Raw genomic sequence first — 23,387 nt, 5'->3', positions numbered from 1 at the left:
TGGGAGGCACCTGGCTTTTGCGTTTGTTGTTGAAGCTTGGAACCGAGCGCCGCGAGCAACATGGGAAGCCAGAGTCCTCCTCATAACATGTGCCAAGGCGGCGTTGACGCGTTTTTTTTTTTGAGGCAGCTGTGGCTTCAGCCAAAGTCAGGCAGGCAGTATTGGACAAAAGCAATCCATTAAAGAAAGCACGGCCAGGCTTCCTTTGCCAAGAGACAATATTGCATTAGCACAAAAGGTGCCCGTGCCATCCTTATGCTGAGGGTTTTGGACTCGTTTAACCACCAGAATCAGGTTCAACTTCTCTTTGTGTGTGAAAGAGCGCCCTTTGGCCCCACTAGCAAATATCGACTGGCATAGGAAAAGGCAACGTAGCAGAGGATGGTTTCGATCCATCGACCTCTGGGTTATGGGCCCAGCACGCTTCCGCTGCGCCACTCTGCTCTTGCTGCCGAGCTGGTGCATCGACAACAAAATGTGGATCTAGTTTGCTACCGATCCCATGGGGAGTGGGTCCATCTGGCAAAGTCACAATGTAGATGACGAGGCGTTTCCATCGATGTTGACAAGCAAAAGGTGCCAGTGCCATCCTTATGCTGAGGGTTTTGGCTCAGCACGCTTCCGCTGCGCCACTCTGCTCTTGTTGCTGAGGAGGAGCATCAACAACAAAATGTGGATCTAGTTTGCTACCGATCCCATGGGGAGTGGGTCCATCTGGCAAAGTCACAATGTAGATGACAAGGCGTTTCCATCGATGTTGACAAGCTAATGCCAAGTCAAGTCTGGGCAAAAGCTGGACTCTCCTAGACCAGCTGAGCGAGGAGGGTGATGGCGCCGGCCCCGGCGTGGCGCATTGGTGGTTCAGTGGTAGAATTCTCGCCTGCCACGCGGGAGGCCCGGGTTCGATTCCCGGCCAATGCAATTATGGTGTCTTTGTCTTTAAAGCCCCCCCTTCCCCCCCCCCCGGTAGCTCTCTCCCGCCAATTTCAAGTCCGGTGGAATGCATCAAGGCACAAGGTGTTTATTGTCTAGAACGTACTAGGTGGTGGGAAGGTTCTTTTGGAAACCACCTTCTCCTAATGACATCATTGAAACCCATGAGGTCATACTTCCGAAAGGGATCAGTTGTCAATGGACTCACGAAGGGAGAAAAAAAATGGGGGGACTCTGAGGAAGGGAGAGTGCAAACCTTCGAAGCTCGGAAAACGGGTGGCTGTCCTGGTGTCTAGCGGCCAGAGCAGGTTGTGGATTTTGCAAAACTGCATATATTACGCATAGCACATAAGAGGACAGGGATCAGCCATAGCGCCAACGGGGAGCCCAAGCAAAGGGGGATTAGCTCAAGTGGTAGAGCGCTCGCTTAGCATGCGAGAGGTAGCGGGATCGATGCCCGCATTCTCCAAACGCTGCCTTCCTGGGAGGCACCTGGCTTTTGCGTTTGTTGTTGAAGCTTGGAACCGAGCGCCGCGAGCAACATGGGAAGCCAGAGTCCTCCTCATAACATGTGCCAAGGCGGCGTTGACGCGTTTTTTTTTTTGAGGCAGCTGTGGCTTCAGCCAAAGTCAGGCAGGCAGTATTGGACAAAAGCAATCCATTAAAGAAAGCACGGCCAGGCTTCCTTTGCCAAGAGACAATATTGCATTAGCACAAAAGGTGCCCGTGCCATCCTTATGCTGAGGGTTTTGGACTCGTTTAACCACCAGAATCAGGTTCAACTTCTCTTTGTGTGTGAAAGAGCGCCCTTTGGCCCCACTAGCAAATATCGACTGGCATAGGAAAAGGCAACGTAGCAGAGGATGGTTTCGATCCATCGACCTCTGGGTTATGGGCCCAGCACGCTTCCGCTGCGCCACTCTGCTCTTGCTGCCGAGCTGGTGCATCGACAACAAAATGTGGATCTAGTTTGCTACCGATCCCATGGGGAGTGGGTCCATCTGGCAAAGTCACAATGTAGATGACGAGGCGTTTCCATCGATGTTGACAAGCAAAAGGTGCCAGTGCCATCCTTATGCTGAGGGTTTTGGCTCAGCACGCTTCCGCTGCGCCACTCTGCTCTTGTTGCTGAGGAGGAGCATCAACAACAAAATGTGGATCTAGTTTGCTACCGATCCCATGGGGAGTGGGTCCATCTGGCAAAGTCACAATGTAGATGACAAGGCGTTTCCATCGATGTTGACAAGCTAATGCCAAGTCAAGTCTGGGCAAAAGCTGGACTCTCCTAGACCAGCTGAGCGAGGAGGGTGATGGCGCCGGCCCCGGCGTGGCGCATTGGTGGTTCAGTGGTAGAATTCTCGCCTGCCACGCGGGAGGCCCGGGTTCGATTCCCGGCCAATGCAATTATGGTGTCTTTGTCTTTAAAGCCCCCCCTTCCCCCCCCCCGGGTAGCTCTCTCCCGCCAATTTCAAGTCCGGTGGAATGCATCAAGGCACAAGGTGTTTATTGTCTAGAACGTACTAGGTGGTGGGAAGGTTCTTTTGGAAACCACCTTCTCCTAATGACATCATTGAAACCCATGAGGTCATACTTCCGAAAGGGATCAGTTGTCAATGGACTCACGAAGGGAGAAAAAAAATGGGGGGACTCTGAGGAAGGGAGAGTGCAAACCTTCGAAGCTCGGAAAACGGGTGGCTGTCCTGGTGTCTAGCGGCCAGAGCAGGTTGTGGATTTTGCAAAACTGCATATATTACGCATAGCACATAAGAGGACAGGGATCAGCCATAGCGCCAACGGGGAGCCCAAGCAAAGGGGGATTAGCTCAAGTGGTAGAGCGCTCGCTTAGCATGCGAGAGGTAGCGGGATCGATGCCCGCATTCTCCAAATGCTGCCTTCCTGGGAGGCACCTGGCTTTTGCGTTTGTTGTTGAAGCTTGGAACCGAGCGCCGCGAGCAACATGGGAAGCCAGAGTCCTCCTCATAACATGTGCCAAGGCGGCGTTGACGCGTTTTTTTTTTTGAGGCAGCTGTGGCTTCAGCCAAAGTCAGGCAGGCAGTATTGGACAAAAGCAATCCATTAAAGAAAGCACGGCCAGGCTTCCTTTGCCAAGAGACAATATTGCATTAGCACAAAAGGTGCCCGTGCCATCCTTATGCTGAGGGTTTTGGACTCGTTTAACCACCAGAATCAGGTTCAACTTCTCTTTGTGTGTGAAAGAGCGCCCTTTGGCCCCACTAGCAAATATCGACTGGCATAGGAAGAGGCAACGTAGCAGAGGATGGTTTCGATCCATCGACCTCTGGGTTATGGGCCCAGCACGCTTCCGCTGCGCCACTCTGCTCTTGCTGCCGAGCTGGTGCATCGACAACAAAATGTGGATCTAGTTTGCTACCGATCCCATGGGGAGTGGGTCCATCTGGCAAAGTCACAATGTAGATGACGAGGCGTTTCCATCGATGTTGACAAGCAAAAGGTGCCAGTGCCATCCTTATGCTGAGGGTTTTGGCTCAGCACGCTTCCGCTGCGCCACTCTGCTCTTGTTGCTGAGGAGGAGCATCAACAACAAAATGTGGATCTAGTTTGCTACCGATCCCATGGGGAGTGGGTCCATCTGGCAAAGTCACAATGTAGATGACAAGGCGTTTCCATCGATGTTGACAAGCTAATGCCAAGTCAAGTCTGGGCAAAAGCTGGACTCTCCTAGACCAGCTGAGCGAGGAGGGTGATGGCGCCGGCCCCGGCGTGGCGCATTGGTGGTTCAGTGGTAGAATTCTCGCCTGCCACGCGGGAGGCCCGGGTTCGGTTCCCGGCCAATGCAATTATGGTGTCTTTGTCTTTAAAGCCCCCCCTTCCCCCCCCCCGGGTAGCTCTCTCCCGCCAATTTCAAGTCCGGTGGAATGCATCAAGGCACAAGGTGTTTATTGTCTAGAACGTACTAGGTGGTGGGAAGGTTCTTTTGGAAACCACCTTCTCCTAATGACATCATTGAAACCCATGAGGTCATACTTCCGAAAGGGATCAGTTGTCAATGGACTCACGAAGGGAGAAAAAAAATGGGGGGACTCTGAGGAAGGGAGAGTGCAAACCTTCAAAGCTCGGAAAACGGGTGGCTGTCCTGGTGTCTAGCGGCCAGAGCAGGTTGTGGATTTTGCAAAACTGCATATATTACGCATAGCACATAAGAGGACAGGGATCAGCCATAGCGCCAACGGGGAGCCCAAGCAAAGGGGGATTAGCTCAAGTGGTAGAGCGCTCGCTTAGCATGCGAGAGGTAGCGGGATCGATGCCCGCATTCTCCAAATGCTGCCTTCCTGGGAGGCACCTGGCTTTTGCGTTTGTTGTTGAAGCTTGGAACCGAGCGCCGCGAGCAACATGGGAAGCCAGAGTCCTCCTCATAACATGTGCCAAGGCGGCGTTGACGCGTTTTTTTTTTTGAGGCAGCTGTGGCTTCAGCCAAAGTCAGGCAGGCAGTATTGGACAAAAGCAATCCATTAAAGAAAGCACGGCCAGGCTTCCTTTGCCAAGAGACAATATTGCATTAGCACAAAAGGTGCCCGTGCCATCCTTATGCTGAGGGTTTTGGACTCGTTTAACCACCAGAATCAGGTTCAACTTCTCTTTGTGTGTGAAAGAGCGCCCTTTGGCCCCACTAGCAAATATCGACTGGCATAGGAAAAGGCAACGTAGCAGAGGATGGTTTCGATCCATCGACCTCTGGGTTATGGGCCCAGCACGCTTCCGCTGCGCCACTCTGCTCTTGCTGCCGAGCTGGTGCATCGACAACAAAATGTGGATCTAGTTTGCTACCGATCCCATGGGGAGTGGGTCCATCTGGCAAAGTCACAATGTAGATGACGAGGCGTTTCCATCGATGTTGACAAGCAAAAGGTGCCAGTGCCATCCTTATGCTGAGGGTTTTGGCTCAGCACGCTTCCGCTGCGCCACTCTGCTCTTGTTGCTGAGGAGGAGCATCAACAACAAAATGTGGATCTAGTTTGCTACCGATCCCATGGGGAGTGGGTCCATCTGGCAAAGTCACAATGTAGATGACAAGGCGTTTCCATCGATGTTGACAAGCTAATGCCAAGTCAAGTCTGGGCAAAAGCTGGACTCTCCTAGACCAGCTGAGCGAGGAGGGTGATGGCGCCGGCCCCGGCGTGGCGCATTGGTGGTTCAGTGGTAGAATTCTCGCCTGCCACGCGGGAGGCCCGGGTTCGGTTCCCGGCCAATGCAATTATGGTGTCTTTGTCTTTAAAGCCCCCCCTTCCCCCCCCCGGGTAGCTCTCTCCCGCCAATTTCAAGTCCGGTGGAATGCATCAAGGCACAAGGTGTTTATTGTCTAGAACGTACTAGGTGGTGGGAAGGTTCTTTTGGAAACCACCTTCTCCTAATGACATCATTGAAACCCATGAGGTCATACTTCCGAAAGGGATCAGTTGTCAATGGACTCACGAAGGGAGAAAAAAAATGGGGGGACTCTGAGGAAGGGAGAGTGCAAACCTTCAAAGCTCGGAAAACGGGTGGCTGTCCTGGTGTCTAGCGGCCAGAGCAGGTTGTGGATTTTGCAAAACTGCATATATTACGCATAGCACATAAGAGGACAGGGATCAGCCATAGCGCCAACGGGGAGCCCAAGCAAAGGGGGATTAGCTCAAGTGGTAGAGCGCTCGCTTAGCATGCGAGAGGTAGCGGGATCGATGCCCGCATTCTCCAAATGCTGCCTTCCTGGGAGGCACCTGGCTTTTGCGTTTGTTGTTGAAGCTTGGAACCGAGCGCCGCGAGCAACATGGGAAGCCAGAGTCCTCCTCATAACATGTGCCAAGGCGGCGTTGACGCGTTTTTTTTTTTGAGGCAGCTGTGGCTTCAGCCAAAGTCAGGCAGGCAGTATTGGACAAAAGCAATCCATTAAAGAAAGCACGGCCAGGCTTCCTTTGCCAAGAGACAATATTGCATTAGCACAAAAGGTGCCCGTGCCATCCTTATGCTGAGGGTTTTGGACTCGTTTAACCACCAGAATCAGGTTCAACTTCTCTTTGTGTGTGAAAGAGCGCCCTTTGGCCCCACTAGCAAATATCGACTGGCATAGGAAAAGGCAACGTAGCAGAGGATGGTTTCGATCCATCGACCTCTGGGTTATGGGCCCAGCACGCTTCCGCTGCGCCACTCTGCTCTTGCTGCCGAGCTGGTGCATCGACAACAAAATGTGGATCTAGTTTGCTACCGATCCCATGGGGAGTGGGTCCATCTGGCAAAGTCACAATGTAGATGACGAGGCGTTTCCATCGATGTTGACAAGCAAAAGGTGCCAGTGCCATCCTTATGCTGAGGGTTTTGGCTCAGCACGCTTCCTCTGCGCCACTCTGCTCTTGTTGCTGAGGAGGAGCATCAACAACAAAATGTGGATCTAGTTTGCTACCGATCCCATGGGGAGTGGGTCCATCTGGCAAAGTCACAATGTAGATGACAAGGCGTTTCCATCGATGTTGACAAGCTAATGCCAAGTCAAGTCTGGGCAAAAGCTGGACTCTCCTAGACCAGCTGAGCGAGGAGGGTGATGGCGCCGGCCCCGGCGTGGCGCATTGGTGGTTCAGTGGTAGAATTCTCGCCTGCCACGCGGGAGGCCCGGGTTCGATTCCCGGCCAATGCAATTATGGTGTCTTTGTCTTTAAAGCCCCCCCTTCCCCCCCCCCGGGTAGCTCTCTCCCGCCAATTTCAAGTCCGGTGGAATGCATCAAGGCACAAGGTGTTTATTGTCTAGAACGTACTAGGTGGTGGGAAGGTTCTTTTGGAAACCACCTTCTCCTAATGACATCATTGAAACCCATGAGGTCATACTTCCGAAAGGGATCAGTTGTCAATGGACTCACGAAGGGAGAAAAAAAATGGGGGGACTCTGAGGAAGGGAGAGTGCAAACCTTCGAAGCTCGGAAAACGGGTGGCTGTCCTGGTGTCTAGCGGCCAGAGCAGGTTGTGGATTTTGCAAAACTGCATATATTACGCATAGCACATAAGAGGACAGGGATCAGCCATAGCGCCAACGGGGAGCCCAAGCAAAGGGGGATTAGCTCAAGTGGTAGAGCGCTCGCTTAGCATGCGAGAGGTAGCGGGATCGATGCCCGCATTCTCCAAACGCTGCCTTCCTGGGAGGCACCTGGCTTTTGCGTTTGTTGTTGAAGCTTGGAACCGAGCGCCGCGAGCAACATGGGAAGCCAGAGTCCTCCTCATAACATGTGCCAAGGCGGCGTTGACGCGTTTTTTTTTTTGAGGCAGCTGTGGCTTCAGCCAAAGTCAGGCAGGCAGTATTGGACAAAAGCAATCCATTAAAGAAAGCACGGCCAGGCTTCCTTTGCCAAGAGACAATATTGCATTAGCACAAAAGGTGCCCGTGCCATCCTTATGCTGAGGGTTTTGGACTCGTTTAACCACCAGAATCAGGTTCAACTTCTCTTTGTGTGTGAAAGAGCGCCCTTTGGCCCCACTAGCAAATATCGACTGGCATAGGAAAAGGCAACGTAGCAGAGGATGGTTTCGATCCATCGACCTCTGGGTTATGGGCCCAGCACGCTTCCGCTGCGCCACTCTGCTCTTGCTGCCGAGCTGGTGCATCGACAACAAAATGTGGATCTAGTTTGCTACCGATCCCATGGGGAGTGGGTCCATCTGGCAAAGTCACAATGTAGATGACGAGGCGTTTCCATCGATGTTGACAAGCAAAAGGTGCCAGTGCCATCCTTATGCTGAGGGTTTTGGCTCAGCACGCTTCCGCTGCGCCACTCTGCTCTTGTTGCTGAGGAGGAGCATCAACAACAAAATGTGGATCTAGTTTGCTACCGATCCCATGGGGAGTGGGTCCATCTGGCAAAGTCACAATGTAGATGACAAGGCGTTTCCATCGATGTTGACAAGCTAATGCCAAGTCAAGTCTGGGCAAAAGCTGGACTCTCCTAGACCAGCTGAGCGAGGAGGGTGATGGCGCCGGCCCCGGCGTGGCGCATTGGTGGTTCAGTGGTAGAATTCTCGCCTGCCACGCGGGAGGCCCGGGTTCGATTCCCGGCCAATGCAATTATGGTGTCTTTGTCTTTAAAGCCCCCCCTTCCCCCCCCCCGGGTAGCTCTCTCCCGCCAATTTCAAGTCCGGTGGAATGCATCAAGGCACAAGGTGTTTATTGTCTAGAACGTACTAGGTGGTGGGAAGGTTCTTTTGGAAACCACCTTCTCCTAATGACATCATTGAAACCCATGAGGTCATACTTCCGAAAGGGATCAGTTGTCAATGGACTCACGAAGGGAGAAAAAAAATGGGGGGACTCTGAGGAAGGGAGAGTGCAAACCTTCGAAGCTCGGAAAACGGGTGGCTGTCCTGGTGTCTAGCGGCCAGAGCAGGTTGTGGATTTTGCAAAACTGCATATATTACGCATAGCACATAAGAGGACAGGGATCAGCCATAGCGCCAACGGGGAGCCCAAGCAAAGGGGGATTAGCTCAAGTGGTAGAGCGCTCGCTTAGCATGCGAGAGGTAGCGGGATCGATGCCCGCATTCTCCAAACGCTGCCTTCCTGGGAGGCACCTGGCTTTTGCGTTTGTTGTTGAAGCTTGGAACCGAGCGCCGCGAGCAACATGGGAAGCCAGAGTCCTCCTCATAACATGTGCCAAGGCGGCGTTGACGCGTTTTTTTTTTTGAGGCAGCTGTGGCTTCAGCCAAAGTCAGGCAGGCAGTATTGGACAAAAGCAATCCATTAAAGAAAGCACGGCCAGGCTTCCTTTGCCAAGAGACAATATTGCATTAGCACAAAAGGTGCCCGTGCCATCCTTATGCTGAGGGTTTTGGACTCGTTTAACCACCAGAATCAGGTTCAACTTCTCTTTGTGTGTGAAAGAGCGCCCTTTGGCCCCACTAGCAAATATCGACTGGCATAGGAAAAGGCAACGTAGCAGAGGATGGTTTCGATCCATCGACCTCTGGGTTATGGGCCCAGCACGCTTCCGCTGCGCCACTCTGCTCTTGCTGCCGAGCTGGTGCATCGACAACAAAATGTGGATCTAGTTTGCTACCGATCCCATGGGGAGTGGGTCCATCTGGCAAAGTCACAATGTAGATGACGAGGCGTTTCCATCGATGTTGACAAGCAAAAGGTGCCAGTGCCATCCTTATGCTGAGGGTTTTGGCTCAGCACGCTTCCGCTGCGCCACTCTGCTCTTGTTGCTGAGGAGGAGCATCAACAACAAAATGTGGATCTAGTTTGCTACCGATCCCATGGGGAGTGGGTCCATCTGGCAAAGTCACAATGTAGATGACAAGGCGTTTCCATCGATGTTGACAAGCTAATGCCAAGTCAAGTCTGGGCAAAAGCTGGACTCTCCTAGACCAGCTGAGCGAGGAGGGTGATGGCGCCGGCCCCGGCGTGGCGCATTGGTGGTTCAGTGGTAGAATTCTCGCCTGCCACGCGGGAGGCCCGGGTTCGATTCCCGGCCAATGCAATTATGGTGTCTTTGTCTTTAAAGCCCCCCCTTCCCCCCCCCCGGGTAGCTCTCTCCCGCCAATTTCAAGTCCGGTGGAATGCATCAAGGCACAAGGTGTTTATTGTCTAGAACGTACTAGGTGGTGGGAAGGTTCTTTTGGAAACCACCTTCTCCTAATGACATCATTGAAACCCATGAGGTCATACTTCCGAAAGGGATCAGTTGTCAATGGACTCACGAAGGGAGAAAAAAAATGGGGGGACTCTGAGGAAGGGAGAGTGCAAACCTTCGAAGCTCGGAAAACGGGTGGCTGTCCTGGTGTCTAGCGGCCAGAGCAGGTTGTGGATTTTGCAAAACTGCATATATTACGCATAGCACATAAGAGGACAGGGATCAGCCATAGCGCCAACGGGGAGCCCAAGCAAAGGGGGATTAGCTCAAGTGGTAGAGCGCTCGCTTAGCATGCGAGAGGTAGCGGGATCGATGCCCGCATTCTCCAAATGCTGCCTTCCTGGGAGGCACCTGGCTTTTGCGTTTGTTGTTGAAGCTTGGAACCGAGCGCCGCGAGCAACATGGGAAGCCAGAGTCCTCCTCATAACATGTGCCAAGGCGGCGTTGACGCGTTTTTTTTTTTGAGGCAGCTGTGGCTTCAGCCAAAGTCAGGCAGGCAGTATTGGACAAAAGCAATCCATTAAAGAAAGCACGGCCAGGCTTCCTTTGCCAAGAGACAATATTGCATTAGCACAAAAGGTGCCCGTGCCATCCTTATGCTGAGGGTTTTGGACTCGTTTAACCACCAGAATCAGGTTCAACTTCTCTTTGTGTGTGAAAGAGCGCCCTTTGGCCCCACTAGCAAATATCGACTGGCATAGGAAAAGGCAACGTAGCAGAGGATGGTTTCGATCCATCGACCTCTGGGTTATGGGCCCAGCACGCTTCCGCTGCGCCACTCTGCTCTTGCTGCCGAGCTGGTGCATCGACAACAAAATGTGGATCTAGTTTGCTACCGATCCCATGGGGAGTGGGTCCATCTGGCAAAGTCACAATGTAGATGACGAGGCGTTTCCATCGATGTTGACAAGCAAAAGGTGCCAGTGCCATCCTTATGCTGAGGGTTTTGGCTCAGCACGCTTCCGCTGCGCCACTCTGCTCTTGTTGCTGAGGAGGAGCATCAACAACAAAATGTGGATCTAGTTTGCTACCGATCCCATGGGGAGTGGGTCCATCTGGCAAAGTCACAATGTAGATGACAAGGCGTTTCCATCGATGTTGACAAGCTAATGCCAAGTCAAGTCTGGGCAAAAGCTGGACTCTCCTAGACCAGCTGAGCGAGGAGGGTGATGGCGCCGGCCCCGGCGTGGCGCATTGGTGGTTCAGTGGTAGAATTCTCGCCTGCCACGCGGGAGGCCCGGGTTCGATTCCCGGCCAATGCAATTATGGTGTCTTTGTCTTTAAAGCCCCCCCTTCCCCCCCCCCGGGTAGCTCTCTCCCGCCAATTTCAAGTCCGGTGGAATGCATCAAGGCACAAGGTGTTTATTGTCTAGAACGTACTAGGTGGTGGGAAGGTTCTTTTGGAAACCACCTTCTCCTAATGACATCATTGAAACCCATGAGGTCATACTTCCGAAAGGGATCAGTTGTCAATGGACTCACGAAGGGAGAAAAAAAATGGGGGGACTCTGAGGAAGGGAGAGTGCAAACCTTCGAAGCTCGGAAAACGGGTGGCTGTCCTGGTGTCTAGCGGCCAGAGCAGGTTGTGGATTTTGCAAAACTGCATATATTACGCATAGCACATAAGAGGACAGGGATCAGCCATAGCGCCAACGGGGAGCCCAAGCAAAGGGGGATTAGCTCAAGTGGTAGAGCGCTCGCTTAGCATGCGAGAGGTAGCGGGATCGATGCCCGCATTCTCCAAACGCTGCCTTCCTGGGAGGCACCTGGCTTTTGCGTTTGTTGTTGAAGCTTGGAACCGAGCGCCGCGAGCAACATGGGAAGCCAGAGTCCTCCTCATAACATGTGCCAAGGCGGCGTTGACGCGTTTTTTTTTTTGAGGCAGCTGTGGCTTCAGCCAAAGTCAGGCAGGCAGTATTGGACAAAAGCAATCCATTAAAGAAAGCACGGCCAGGCTTCCTTTGCCAAGAGACAATATTGCATTAGCACAAAAGGTGCCCGTGCCATCCTTATGCTGAGGGTTTTGGACTCGTTTAACCACCAGAATCAGGTTCAACTTCTCTTTGTGTGTGAAAGAGCGCCCTTTGGCCCCACTAGCAAATATCGACTGGCATAGGAAAAGGCAACGTAGCAGAGGATGGTTTCGATCCATCGACCTCTGGGTTATGGGCCCAGCACGCTTCCGCTGCGCCACTCTGCTCTTGCTGCCGAGCTGGTGCATCGACAACAAAATGTGGATCTAGTTTGCTACCGATCCCATGGGGAGTGGGTCCATCTGGCAAAGTCACAATGTAGATGACGAGGCGTTTCCATCGATGTTGACAAGCAAAAGGTGCCAGTGCCATCCTTATGCTGAGGGTTTTGGCTCAGCACGCTTCCGCTGCGCCACTCTGCTCTTGTTGCTGAGGAGGAGCATCAACAACAAAATGTGGATCTAGTTTGCTACCGATCCCATGGGGAGTGGGTCCATCTGGCAAAGTCACAATGTAGATGACAAGGCGTTTCCATCGATGTTGACAAGCTAATGCCAAGTCAAGTCTGGGCAAAAGCTGGACTCTCCTAGACCAGCTGAGCGAGGAGGGTGATGGCGCCGGCCCCGGCGTGGCGCATTGGTGGTTCAGTGGTAGAATTCTCGCCTGCCACGCGGGAGGCCCGGGTTCGATTCCCGGCCAATGCAATTATGGTGTCTTTGTCTTTAAAGCCCCCCCTTCCCCCCCCCCCGGTAGCTCTCTCCCGCCAATTTCAAGTCCGGTGGAATGCATCAAGGCACAAGGTGTTTATTGTCTAGAACGTACTAGGTGGTGGGAAGGTTCTTTTGGAAACCACCTTCTCCTAATGACATCATTGAAACCCATGAGGTCATACTTCCGAAAGGGATCAGTTGTCAATGGACTCACGAAGGGAGAAAAAAAATGGGGGGACTCTGAGGAAGGGAGAGTGCAAACCTTCGAAGCTCGGAAAACGGGTGGCTGTCCTGGTGTCTAGCGGCCAGAGCAGGTTGTGGATTTTGCAAAACTGCATATATTACGCATAGCACATAAGAGGACAGGGATCAGCCATAGCGCCAACGGGGAGCCCAAGCAAAGGGGGATTAGCTCAAGTGGTAGAGCGCTCGCTTAGCATGCGAGAGGTAGCGGGATCGATGCCCGCATTCTCCAAACGCTGCCTTCCTGGGAGGCACCTGGCTTTTGCGTTTGTTGTTGAAGCTTGGAACCGAGCGCCGCGAGCAACATGGGAAGCCAGAGTCCTCCTCATAACATGTGCCAAGGCGGCGTTGACGCGTTTTTTTTTTTGAGGCAGCTGTGGCTTCAGCCAAAGTCAGGCAGGCAGTATTGGACAAAAGCAATCCATTAAAGAAAGCACGGCCAGGCTTCCTTTGCCAAGAGACAATATTGCATTAGCACAAAAGGTGCCCGTGCCATCCTTATGCTGAGGGTTTTGGACTCGTTTAACCACCAGAATCAGGTTCAACTTCTCTTTGTGTGTGAAAGAGCGCCCTTTGGCCCCACTAGCAAATATCGACTGGCATAGGAAAAGGCAACGTAGCAGAGGATGGTTTCGATCCATCGACCTCTGGGTTATGGGCCCAGCACGCTTCCGCTGCGCCACTCTGCTCTTGCTGCCGAGCTGGTGCATCGACAACAAAATGTGGATCTAGTTTGCTACCGATCCCATGGGGAGTGGGTCCATCTGGCAAAGTCACAATGTAGATGACGAGGCGTTTCCATCGATGTTGACAAGCAAAAGGTGCCAGTGCCATCCTTATGCTGAGGGTTTTGGCTCAGCACGCTTCCGCTGCGCCACTCTGCTCTTGTTGCTGAGGAGGAGCATCAACAACAAAATGTGGATCTAGTTTGCTACCGATCCCATGGGGAGTGGGTCCATCTGGCAAAGTCACAATGTAGATGACAAGGCGTTTCCATCGATGTTGACAAGCTAATGCCAAGTCAAGTCTGGGCAAAAGCTGGACTCTCCTAGACCAGCTGAGCGAGGAGGGTGATGGCGCCGGCCCCGGCGTGGCGCATTGGTGGTTCAGTGGTAGAATTCTCGCCTGCCACGCGGGAGGCCCGGGTTCGATTCCCGGCCAATGCAATTATGGTGTCTTTGTCTTTAAAGCCCCCCCTTCCCCCCCCCCGGGTAGCTCTCTCCCGCCAATTTCAAGTCCGGTGGAATGCATCAAGGCACAAGGTGTTTATTGTCTAGAACGTACTAGGTGGTGGGAAGGTTCTTTTGGAAACCACCTTCTCCTAATGACATCATTGAAACCCATGAGGTCATACTTCCGAAAGGGATCAGTTGTCAATGGACTCACGAAGGGAGAAAAAAAATGGGGGGACTCTGAGGAAGGGAGAGTGCAAACCTTCGAAGCTCGGAAAACGGGTGGCTGTCCTGGTGTCTAGCGGCCAGAGCAGGTTGTGGATTTTGCAAAACTGCATATATTACGCATAGCACATAAGAGGACAGGGATCAGCCATAGCGCCAACGGGGAGCCCAAGCAAAGGGGGATTAGCTCAAGTGGTAGAGCGCTCGCTTAGCATGCGAGAGGTAGCGGGATCGATGCCCGCATTCTCCAAATGCTGCCTTCCTGGGAGGCACCTGGCTTTTGCGTTTGTTGTTGAAGCTTGGAACCGAGCGCCGCGAGCAACATGGGAAGCCAGAGTCCTCCTCATAACATGTGCCAAGGCGGCGTTGACGCGTTTTTTTTTTTGAGGCAGCTGTGGCTTCAGCCAAAGTCAGGCAGGCAGTATTGGACAAAAGCAATCCATTAAAGAAAGCACGGCCAGGCTTCCTTTGCCAAGAGACAATATTGCATTAGCACAAAAGGTGCCCGTGCCATCCTTATGCTGAGGGTTTTGGACTCGTTTAACCACCAGAATCAGGTTCAACTTCTCTTTGTGTGTGAAAGAGCGCCCTTTGGCCCCACTAGCAAATATCGACTGGCATAGGAAAAGGCAACGTAGCAGAGGATGGTTTCGATCCATCGACCTCTGGGTTATGGGCCCAGCACGCTTCCGCTGCGCCACTCTGCTCTTGCTGCCGAGCTGGTGCATCGACAACAAAATGTGGATCTAGTTTGCTACCGATCCCATGGGGAGTGGGTCCATCTGGCAAAGTCACAATGTAGATGACGAGGCGTTTCCATCGATGTTGACAAGCAAAAGGTGCCAGTGCCATCCTTATGCTGAGGGTTTTGGCTCAGCACGCTTCCGCTGCGCCACTCTGCTCTTGTTGCTGAGGAGGAGCATCAACAACAAAATGTGGATCTAGTTTGCTACCGATCCCATGGGGAGTGGGTCCATCTGGCAAAGTCACAATGTAGATGACAAGGCGTTTCCATCGATGTTGACAAGCTAATGCCAAGTCAAGTCTGGGCAAAAGCTGGACTCTCCTAGACCAGCTGAGCGAGGAGGGTGATGGCGCCGGCCCCGGCGTGGCGCATTGGTGGTTCAGTGGTAGAATTCTCGCCTGCCACGCGGGAGGCCCGGGTTCGATTCCCGGCCAATGCAATTATGGTGTCTTTGTCTTTAAAGCCCCCCCTTCCCCCCCCCCGGGTAGCTCTCTCCCGCCAATTTCAAGTCCGGTGGAATGCATCAAGGCACAAGGTGTTTATTGTCTAGAACGTACTAGGTGGTGGGAAGGTTCTTTTGGAAACCACCTTCTCCTAATGACATCATTGAAACCCATGAGGTCATACTTCCGAAAGGGATCAGTTGTCAATGGACTCACGAAGGGAGAAAAAAAATGGGGGGACTCTGAGGAAGGGAGAGTGCAAACCTTCGAAGCTCGGAAAACGGGTGGCTGTCCTGGTGTCTAGCGGCCAGAGCAGGTTGTGGATTTTGCAAAACTGCATATATTACGCATAGCACATAAGAGGACAGGGATCAGCCATAGCGCCAACGGGGAGCCCAAGCAAAGGGGGATTAGCTCAAGTGGTAGAGCGCTCGCTTAGCATGCGAGAGGTAGCGGGATCGATGCCCGCATTCTCCAAACGCTGCCTTCCTGGGAGGCACCTGGCTTTTGCGTTTGTTGTTGAAGCTTGGAACCGAGCGCCGCGAGCAACATGGGAAGCCAGAGTCCTCCTCATAACATGTGCCAAGGCGGCGTTGACGCGTTTTTTTTTTTGAGGCAGCTGTGGCTTCAGCCAAAGTCAGGCAGGCAGTATTGGACAAAAGCAATCCATTAAAGAAAGCACGGCCAGGCTTCCTTTGCCAAGAGACAATATTGCATTAGCACAAAAGGTGCCCGTGCCATCCTTATGCTGAGGGTTTTGGACTCGTTTAACCACCAGAATCAGGTTCAACTTCTCTTTGTGTGTGAAAGAGCGCCCTTTGGCCCCACTAGCAAATATCGACTGGCATAGGAAAAGGCAACGTAGCAGAGGATGGTTTCGATCCATCGACCTCTGGGTTATGGGCCCAGCACGCTTCCGCTGCGCCACTCTGCTCTTGCTGCCGAGCTGGTGCATCGACAACAAAATGTGGATCTAGTTTGCTACCGATCCCATGGGGAGTGGGTCCATCTGGCAAAGTCACAATGTAGATGACGAGGCGTTTCCATCGATGTTGACAAGCAAAAGGTGCCAGTGCCATCCTTATGCTGAGGGTTTTGGCTCAGCACGCTTCCGCTGCGCCACTCTGCTCTTGTTGCTGAGGAGGAGCATCAACAACAAAATGTGGATCTAGTTTGCTACCGATCCCATGGGGAGTGGGTCCATCTGGCAAAGTCACAATGTAGATGACAAGGCGTTTCCATCGATGTTGACAAGCTAATGCCAAGTCAAGTCTGGGCAAAAGCTGGACTCTCCTAGACCAGCTGAGCGAGGAGGGTGATGGCGCCGGCCCCGGCGTGGCGCATTGGTGGTTCAGTGGTAGAATTCTCGCCTGCCACGCGGGAGGCCCGGGTTCGATTCCCGGCCAATGCAATTATGGTGTCTTTGTCTTTAAAGCCCCCCCTTCCCCCCCCCCCGGGTAGCTCTCTCCCGCCAATTTCAAGTCCGGTGGAATGCATCAAGGCACAAGGTGTTTATTGTCTAGAACGTACTAGGTGGTGGGAAGGTTCTTTTGGAAACCACCTTCTCCTAATGACATCATTGAAACCCATGAGGTCATACTTCCGAAAGGGATCAGTTGTCAATGGACTCACGAAGGGAGAAAAAAAATGGGGGGACTCTGAGGAAGGGAGAGTGCAAACCTTCGAAGCTCGGAAAACGGGTGGCTGTCCTGGTGTCTAGCGGCCAGAGCAGGTTGTGGATTTTGCAAAACTGCATATATTACGCATAGCACATAAGAGGACAGGGATCAGCCATAGCGCCAACGGGGAGCCCAAGCAAAGGGGGATTAGCTCAAGTGGTAGAGCGCTCGCTTAGCATGCGAGAGGTAGCGGGATCGATGCCCGCATTCTCCAAATGCTGCCTTCCTGGGAGGCACCTGGCTTTTGCGTTTGTTGTTGAAGCTTGGAACCGAGCGCCGCGAGCAACATGGGAAGCCAGAGTCCTCCTCATAACATGTGCCAAGGCGGCGTTGACGCGTTTTTTTTTTTGAGGCAGCTGTGGCTTCAGCCAAAGTCAGGCAGGCAGTATTGGACAAAAGCAATCCATTAAAGAAAGCACGGCCAGGCTTCCTTTGCCAAGAGACAATATTGCATTAGCACAAAAGGTGCCCGTGCCATCCTTATGCTGAGGGTTTTGGACTCGTTTAACCACCAGAATCAGGTTCAACTTCTCTTTGTGTGTGAAAGAGCGCCCTTTGGCCCCACTAGCAAATATCGACTGGCATAGGAAAAGGCAACGTAGCAGAGGATGGTTTCGATCCATCGACCTCTGGGTTATGGGCCCAGCACGCTTCCGCTGCGCCACTCTGCTCTTGCTGCCGAGCTGGTGCATCGACAACAAAATGTGGATCTAGTTTGCTACCGATCCCATGGGGAGTGGGTCCATCTGGCAAAGTCACAATGTAGATGACGAGGCGTTTCCATCGATGTTGACAAGCAAAAGGTGCCAGTGCCATCCTTATGCTGAGGGTTTTGGCTCAGCACGCTTCCGCTGCGCCACTCTGCTCTTGTTGCTGAGGAGGAGCATCAACAACAAAATGTGGATCTAGTTTGCTACCGATCCCATGGGGAGTGGGTCCATCTGGCAAAGTCACAATGTAGATGACAAGGCGTTTCCATCGATGTTGACAAGCTAATGCCAAGTCAAAGTTCGCTTAGAAAAAGCTCCAGCACAATCTTGGCTTTTCTTCTGCTCTATCCTGGTGTCTAGTGGCCAGAGCATAACCTTTCAATGCTGAAATGTGGAGGTTGCTGAAGATATATACAGACTGCTAATGTAGGAGGTGTTCTGCTGCCATTCCTTTCTAGATTGCATATTGGGTGCTTTTGACTGTGTTATATTAGTTATATGTTATATTTAAGTGTGTATATGCAAGTGTCATATGAAGTCATCAAAGAAGCATGACACTAGTCCAGGAGGGTTATAGATCACTACACCCCTTAGGGGAATTGGAGATAACAGATTAATATACTAAGTTTTAAAAGAAGAGTGGGATAGAAAGGCATATTTATTAAGTTCTAATAAAGTTCTCTTGGGGGGTAGAATAAAACTAGCACCTTGACCTTTCTGTCCACTAGGTCTGGGTGAAACATTCAAGTGGAGGCCACAATAGTAGAGGCAGAGTCATTCTTTTGAAGTTACGTGTAACTAATGGTATGTAGGTTAAAGGAATGGGAGACAAAAGTACAGAGATATAAAAGAGCTAGAGCAGGAAAAAAAGACCCAGTTGTTTATTCAGCCTACTCCTTTTTTTAATTGTATTAATCTACTTTTTTTTTGTTTTTTTTATTTACTTTTTTGTGTCTGTGTATACATCTATAATTGTTTCAAGCATGTGTAGCACTGACCCCCGAAGGAGCTGCTGAGTTAAATTGGGTCTTTTCCGTCACCCCTTACCCGCAGTTCACCATATCAGAAACTTAGAGTCTATCTTGGGCCTTGCGGCCATCAATGTATGCACCAGTCACTTAGTTCTTTTTCTTCAATGCTTTAATGAAAACCACCTTGAAAGAAGTAGCAGTAAAGAGGTTGAAGGGGAGTTGCAGATACCTTTTTGTAGCAGATCACTTACATAGCCTTCAGAATAGAGGACAAAACACAGTTTTCTCTCACTTTATTTTGTATGGCTGGGTAGATCTCTGCCACAGATCTAGCAACCTGCAAGATGTCTGGGCAAGCCTCTCTCACAGGCTTAGCAGCCAGTATACGACTGGATAAGTCTCTCTCACAAACTTAGTAGCCAGAGAGTTAGTTACCTTGATGGAATTGTAGATCAGCTTCTTCACAGTACCAGAACCTTTAAGCCAAACCGGCGGTACTGTGAGGATAAGTTAGAGATAGGTGCATCCTCCAAGTAAGTCACCAGGCCCTTCTGAGAGACCAGCCTTCATCCTGGCTCTCTCCAGCAAGGGTCCTCCCCTGGATCTCCTCAACTTGGCTCGGTTTCTTCCTAGTAGGCAAGACAGCCTAAGGACCACCTCTGCGGTAGTAGGCCCCCGACAGGCTTCTGGGCCTACTTGCACAGCTTGCAGCAGCGTAGCCTCCAGGCCTGGAGGGCCATGAGGTCAGGATTGATCTAAGCACATGTCATCTGTCCCATAAATACTCTCTCCCACAATGCACAGCGGCAGGAACCTTCCACTTGGCTGTTTCTGAAAAAAGAATATTCATTAAAGTTTCACTAAGTTGTTATTCGCATACTGTCCTGTGGTACCAGTGACACCTACTGGCAACAGTGGGAACTGCACAACCAAGTGAATTCCAGACCAGATCCAGTAAACTATATACATTCAATCTGAGCTGGTTACAGCTCAGCCAAAAACTAAATTTACATGCAAGCGCCTGGTCAACAGGAACAGGGCACTATATATGTTTGAATCCACTTACTGTTGACTTACGTCTTCTGCTGGGAGTTTCATCCAAACATCAAGTACATTTTCAATAAGATTATTTTTAAACTTTTGCTCCTGCTAGTTTTAGGTAATGCCCCTGTGTTTTTTATATTGAAAATATTTCACTTCTGAACTGTATTTGCCTCCTTCATGTCTTTTAAGTCAGATCGTGGACAGAGGTGAGTTGGTTACAGGCAAAGTGTACATTTTAGAGGGCACATGAGAAGAGGGTTGGCTTTTTTAATATTAGGTGTATAGAGCTTAAAGCTGAATGGATTGTGACTGTTGCCAGAGGAGGACAGGTGTGGGGGTGGCAGTGAGATATGGGAGGGCCAGGATTTTAGGAGATATCCCAGGGATAATGAGAAGAGGGATGGTGAGGAAAGTAAGACGGGGTGGAATTTATATAAACGCACATACCTCATTGTCTTGGTCCTTAACATGTTGGTTAAGTATTTGCTGCAGGTGATGAGTGCAGTATTAGGAAGGGGGGAGAACTGAAGGTGATGACTGGAGTTGGAGTGGTAGATAAGGGGTGAAGTAATGAGAATTTGAGGACAGAAGATACTAATATGAGAAGGAAGGGTTGAGAGAGCATAATATAGGTTGAAGTTACTAGATATCTGACCTGAAAAGAGATGCTTTGCAAAATGTTGGTTTGTTTGCAGCCTGTGGGGAGTGGTGAATAGTTGTTCTATCTTTGTTCTGCTTCCGATTAACTGCTGTGTTTAACTGCTTAATACTTGTGTAAAAAATACTTAGGTAAAAATACCCTGACTGTGACTTGCCCCCGTCTGTGACTTCCCCCATAAGCTGATCTAAATTTATAGGGAGATAGGGCAGGGAGATATTCATTAACTGATCAATTAGGCCTGATAAGAGACACCTGAATGGGCAATTGCCAAGGACCAGACCAATCACAGACACAGGCCAAAGTAATAATAGATTATTGAGTCTATAATCACAAAAAGCAAAAGGAGATGGGAATCAATCACCAAAGTATGGACAAGTTTAACCCTTTTGCTGCCAAAGCCGTGTTTGAATTTTTGCACACGTTTCAAAAATAATTTTAACAATGAAGGTTACATAAAACCCCCAATACATTGAATATTTTCTGAAAGCAGACTATAAGAAAGGGCATGTCAATAGACATGATGGCTCCTCTGGATAAACTTCTGTGCACAGGCTTTGTGCTTTCAGAAAATAGGCACTTGCTAATGCAAATGTGCATACCCGTACAAGCGCTCACATGCCCTTGTGTCAGATGTTGGCACTAAATGGGCTATTTAAACTGGACCAGTGCTTAGGATTAGCGCTACTTTGTCGTCAGTCTCCTGTATATCATGTGTTCCTGTGAATTTGTATCCTGATTCCAAGTGCTGACCCGGATTGTCTTGATCACTCTGCCTCCAATGACCTTAGCTTGTCTTCTGACTTCCACTTTTGTCTGCTCCATTGGCTCCTGCTTCTCGGATTGGTTCCAGTCCTGGCTTGTTTCCTGACCATGCCCCTGCCTGTGCCCTGTACCCAATTCATCCTGTCTGTGTATGACCCGGCCTGCCTGACCCTACTACTCTGCCTGCTGTGATCGGTATCATCCTGCTGTTCCAGCTGGCCTATTATCTGTGTAGCGCATTCTAGTGTGCCAGAAGTATAGTGTTATTTTTTTAGAGTAGGTTCATATCCAGGCTTGGCTTTCAGCCAAACCTGGTTGTGTTTGGATCTGGGTTAGAAGGGACTCTGAGCAGAGCTGGCTGACTCACAGGCAGCATCACCAAAACCTCCCACTTCTTTATACCATGTTCTACTGTTTTCTGGAAAGGAAGGAGGAGAGGTGGGGTGGAGCTATCTGGGGTGTTCTGGGGAGCCCTGACCAATCCCCAACTTTGGATTGGCAGGGGGCAGGCCTCCTTAAATACCCAGGGTCAGTTCAGCTGGGGAGGAGTTGTTCGGGAGGAAGCTGGAGTGCTAGGCTGTGGTGGCCTTTGAGAGAGTTCCCCAGTCTGGGGGGGTGACCTTGGGCCTGGGCTCAGGTGTGGATGGGACCTTCTAAGAACATGTGGAGGTGTACTGGACAGGAGGCATGGGAGCAAGGAGAGGACAGCAGGAGAAAGCACTGCCAGGCAAGTCTCCAGGGAGGAACAACAGGTTGCAGCCAAGAGGGCTGGTGAGTGACACACAGTCAGGAGAGGACCGAGGAGGCATGCATGAGAGGACTGGGAAAGTGTAGTTTGGGATGGGTGTAGAGCCAGTGGAGTGGACTGTGGTGGTGCAGTCAGTGGAGAGAGCCAGCTGCAGCCAGGAGGGCTAGCAGGGCCTGAAAATGTGGTACTGGGAATAGTAGCCACATGGACAGCTAGCACTGGGACTACTTACATTTTTGATACACTAAAGGGGCCTGTGGCCCCTAACTACAAAGGACATTCACCTTAGGCCTGGCTGAGTTAGTGTCAGGACTACATATCAGTGTTAGCTGGTCTGGGAAGTGCAAGCATGTGATGTGCTAGAGGTGTGGAGAAGAGATAGTCTGCAAGCAAGTGATATGCTGGAGGTGTTAAGGAGAGATAGTCTGCAAGCGAGTTGTGCGCTGGATAAAGGAGAGGAGATGTATATACTGGAGTTGTATATAGTCTCAAATCCCTGAATTGTTCCAAATCATCTGGACATCTCATAAATTCCCTATCCTTATCCAAGTTAATTCCCCTCAATAAAAATACAAAGTTCAAGGACTGTTTTTCTGCCTGAAAGTGAATGAGAACTGTGTGCCTGGCTGGGCAGGGTGACAGATGGACCACAACACTCAGCAGCCCTCACGAGGGTACCACTGCATCTGCTAACTGCAACCTTCTCAGCTGCCCACTGTCACCCATGCCAGCCTACCTCAGTCTGCTGCCTACCAGCTTGCTTGCTTACTGAAGACTTCTGACTACTTCAGCTGCTCAGCATGGAGACCTGCTCTGCTGCTTGCAAAACTCAGACACTCATGCCACTGTGTACTTCTACACCTCCTGTCTACACTATCAGGGGCCACCAAGTCAGACGTATCAGAGAGGCCCCTTCCTCATCAATCAGGGCCTGCTACCAGGCACATGATACAGACACTCTAGAGAATAAAGCCAGTCATAGATGGTTCACATGTGGGGACCAGTTATTACTTTGGCCTGTGTCTGTGACTGGTCTGGTCCCAGAGATTCATACCATGTATGGGCAGGCTGATTGTACCCAAGTTAATTAATGGATTGTTCGTGTGATTATTGCCAGCAGCTACAGTCTGTGGCAATCATCACTGCTTGTTCTTCCGGCAGGCCCTGCTCCATGCATTCTCCCGCCAGGAGAACTCAATATCTCTGTGGGAGGGATTATCCTCATCAACATCAACTGTGTTTGAGCAATTGCGTGTGTTTTTGTATTTGAGCAATTTTCTTTCCTGCAAACTGGGATTGCAGGGAAGAAAATCACACCATTTATGGCCAGCTTAAAACATGTGCAAAAAAAAACACTATAGTTAATTTTAAGGCACACAAATGCAACATAATATCATTTTTTTTAGCAAAATATAAAAGATGAGGTTGTGCTTAGTAAATATATGCACAACATATCAAACCTTAAAATTGTGTGCATCTGTGAAATAACAACAAACTTCAGTACCCTATGTAGTACTACCCTGTAGGAGCCGCTTAAGTATAGTTGGTTCCATACTCTGCCTCTCAACCCCAAGAATAGCCTCAGCCCCTCTGGCACACCTGGCAATAGTGTAAGTGCAATGACAAATAAGAAACACATGTTATGATAAAGCACAGAAATTGTCTTTACTGCAATAGTTCTGTGGAAAAGGGTAACAGACAGTAACAGTATATATATTCAAGTAATGCAACTAGAAAG

At 50.8% G+C, this 23,387-nt stretch overlaps 22 non-coding genes across 22 annotated transcripts; all 22 read left to right on the top strand.

Annotated features, from left to right (window-relative positions):
* Positions 1-850: 850 nt before the first annotated feature.
* Positions 851-921, top strand: TRNAG-GCC (transfer RNA glycine (anticodon GCC)). The gene has a single exon. It is a non-coding gene; the product is annotated as a tRNA-Gly (tRNA).
* Positions 922-1,329: 408 nt separating this feature from the next.
* Positions 1,330-1,402, top strand: TRNAA-AGC (transfer RNA alanine (anticodon AGC)). Its single transcript has one exon. It is a non-coding gene; the product is annotated as a tRNA-Ala (tRNA).
* Positions 1,403-2,265: 863 nt separating this feature from the next.
* Positions 2,266-2,336, top strand: TRNAG-GCC (transfer RNA glycine (anticodon GCC)). The gene has a single exon. It is a non-coding gene; the product is annotated as a tRNA-Gly (tRNA).
* Positions 2,337-2,744: 408 nt separating this feature from the next.
* Positions 2,745-2,817, top strand: TRNAA-AGC (transfer RNA alanine (anticodon AGC)). Its single transcript has one exon. It is a non-coding gene; the product is annotated as a tRNA-Ala (tRNA).
* Positions 2,818-4,159: 1,342 nt separating this feature from the next.
* On the top strand, positions 4,160-4,232 carry TRNAA-AGC (transfer RNA alanine (anticodon AGC)). The gene has a single exon. It is a non-coding gene; the product is annotated as a tRNA-Ala (tRNA).
* A 1,341-nt stretch (positions 4,233-5,573) lies between these two features.
* On the top strand, positions 5,574-5,646 carry TRNAA-AGC (transfer RNA alanine (anticodon AGC)). Its single transcript has one exon. It is a non-coding gene; the product is annotated as a tRNA-Ala (tRNA).
* Positions 5,647-6,509: 863 nt separating this feature from the next.
* Positions 6,510-6,580, top strand: TRNAG-GCC (transfer RNA glycine (anticodon GCC)). The gene has a single exon. It is a non-coding gene; the product is annotated as a tRNA-Gly (tRNA).
* Positions 6,581-6,988: 408 nt separating this feature from the next.
* Positions 6,989-7,061, top strand: TRNAA-AGC (transfer RNA alanine (anticodon AGC)). The gene has a single exon. It is a non-coding gene; the product is annotated as a tRNA-Ala (tRNA).
* Positions 7,062-7,924: 863 nt separating this feature from the next.
* On the top strand, positions 7,925-7,995 carry TRNAG-GCC (transfer RNA glycine (anticodon GCC)). Its single transcript has one exon. It is a non-coding gene; the product is annotated as a tRNA-Gly (tRNA).
* Positions 7,996-8,403: 408 nt separating this feature from the next.
* TRNAA-AGC (transfer RNA alanine (anticodon AGC)) lies at positions 8,404-8,476 on the top strand. Its single transcript has one exon. It is a non-coding gene; the product is annotated as a tRNA-Ala (tRNA).
* Positions 8,477-9,339: 863 nt separating this feature from the next.
* On the top strand, positions 9,340-9,410 carry TRNAG-GCC (transfer RNA glycine (anticodon GCC)). Its single transcript has one exon. It is a non-coding gene; the product is annotated as a tRNA-Gly (tRNA).
* A 408-nt stretch (positions 9,411-9,818) lies between these two features.
* Positions 9,819-9,891, top strand: TRNAA-AGC (transfer RNA alanine (anticodon AGC)). Its single transcript has one exon. It is a non-coding gene; the product is annotated as a tRNA-Ala (tRNA).
* An 863-nt stretch (positions 9,892-10,754) lies between these two features.
* Positions 10,755-10,825, top strand: TRNAG-GCC (transfer RNA glycine (anticodon GCC)). Its single transcript has one exon. It is a non-coding gene; the product is annotated as a tRNA-Gly (tRNA).
* A 408-nt stretch (positions 10,826-11,233) lies between these two features.
* TRNAA-AGC (transfer RNA alanine (anticodon AGC)) lies at positions 11,234-11,306 on the top strand. The gene has a single exon. It is a non-coding gene; the product is annotated as a tRNA-Ala (tRNA).
* Positions 11,307-12,169: 863 nt separating this feature from the next.
* On the top strand, positions 12,170-12,240 carry TRNAG-GCC (transfer RNA glycine (anticodon GCC)). The gene has a single exon. It is a non-coding gene; the product is annotated as a tRNA-Gly (tRNA).
* A 408-nt stretch (positions 12,241-12,648) lies between these two features.
* TRNAA-AGC (transfer RNA alanine (anticodon AGC)) lies at positions 12,649-12,721 on the top strand. Its single transcript has one exon. It is a non-coding gene; the product is annotated as a tRNA-Ala (tRNA).
* Positions 12,722-13,584: 863 nt separating this feature from the next.
* Positions 13,585-13,655, top strand: TRNAG-GCC (transfer RNA glycine (anticodon GCC)). The gene has a single exon. It is a non-coding gene; the product is annotated as a tRNA-Gly (tRNA).
* Positions 13,656-14,063: 408 nt separating this feature from the next.
* Positions 14,064-14,136, top strand: TRNAA-AGC (transfer RNA alanine (anticodon AGC)). The gene has a single exon. It is a non-coding gene; the product is annotated as a tRNA-Ala (tRNA).
* An 863-nt stretch (positions 14,137-14,999) lies between these two features.
* On the top strand, positions 15,000-15,070 carry TRNAG-GCC (transfer RNA glycine (anticodon GCC)). The gene has a single exon. It is a non-coding gene; the product is annotated as a tRNA-Gly (tRNA).
* Positions 15,071-15,478: 408 nt separating this feature from the next.
* Positions 15,479-15,551, top strand: TRNAA-AGC (transfer RNA alanine (anticodon AGC)). The gene has a single exon. It is a non-coding gene; the product is annotated as a tRNA-Ala (tRNA).
* An 863-nt stretch (positions 15,552-16,414) lies between these two features.
* Positions 16,415-16,485, top strand: TRNAG-GCC (transfer RNA glycine (anticodon GCC)). Its single transcript has one exon. It is a non-coding gene; the product is annotated as a tRNA-Gly (tRNA).
* A 409-nt stretch (positions 16,486-16,894) lies between these two features.
* On the top strand, positions 16,895-16,967 carry TRNAA-AGC (transfer RNA alanine (anticodon AGC)). Its single transcript has one exon. It is a non-coding gene; the product is annotated as a tRNA-Ala (tRNA).
* Positions 16,968-23,387: the final 6,420 nt, after the last annotated feature.

This window comes from Aquarana catesbeiana, linkage group LG04 (assembly GCF_042186555.1).
Source record: "Aquarana catesbeiana isolate 2022-GZ linkage group LG04, ASM4218655v1, whole genome shotgun sequence".
Taxonomy (NCBI): domain Eukaryota; kingdom Metazoa; phylum Chordata; class Amphibia; order Anura; family Ranidae; genus Aquarana; species Aquarana catesbeiana.
This window is presented reverse-complemented; position numbering and strand designations above follow the sequence as displayed.